The sequence below is a fragment of the Mastomys coucha genome, unplaced genomic scaffold (assembly GCF_008632895.1).
Source record: "Mastomys coucha isolate ucsf_1 unplaced genomic scaffold, UCSF_Mcou_1 pScaffold23, whole genome shotgun sequence".
In the NCBI taxonomy this organism is placed as follows: domain Eukaryota; kingdom Metazoa; phylum Chordata; class Mammalia; order Rodentia; family Muridae; genus Mastomys; species Mastomys coucha.
In genome coordinates, this window is record NW_022196906.1 from 18,594,662 (window position 1) to 18,595,169 (window position 508).

Below are 508 nucleotides of genomic sequence, written 5' to 3' on the forward strand. Positions count from 1 at the left end.
AAAAGCAGTAAGGAAAAAAGGCAAGTAACATATAAAGGCAGGCCTATCAGAATTACAGCAGATTTCTCTCATCAGAGACTATGAAAGCTAGAAAATCTTGGGCAGATGTCATACAGACCCTACAAGAACACAAATGCCAGCCCAGACTACTATACCCAGCAAAACTCTCAATTACTATAGATGGAGAAAACAAGATATTCCATGACAAAACAAAATTTATATAACATCTTTCCACAAATCCTGACCTACAAAGGATAATAATAGATGGAAAACATCAACATAAGGAGCAAAACTACATCCTTGAAGAAGCAAGAAGGTAATCTTTTAACAAATCCACACAAATCTAATTCCACCTTTTACAACAAAAACAACAGGAAGTGACAATTACTTTTTCTTAAATTAATATGACCAACATACCCTAATCGATTAAAATCCAATAATATGAGGATTTGGAAATTTGTTGATTGTCATCCAATGTTCTAACTTGGTAATTGGAGAAATAGGTCCA

At 33.7% G+C, this 508-nt stretch overlaps 1 protein-coding gene across 3 annotated transcripts in view; it reads right to left on the reverse strand.

Annotated features, from left to right (window-relative positions):
* Dpy19l1 (dpy-19 like C-mannosyltransferase 1) overlaps positions 1 to 508 on the reverse strand; it is a 95,724-nt gene that overhangs the window by 29,890 nt on the left and 65,326 nt on the right. The gene's annotated exons all lie outside the window — the stretch shown is intronic.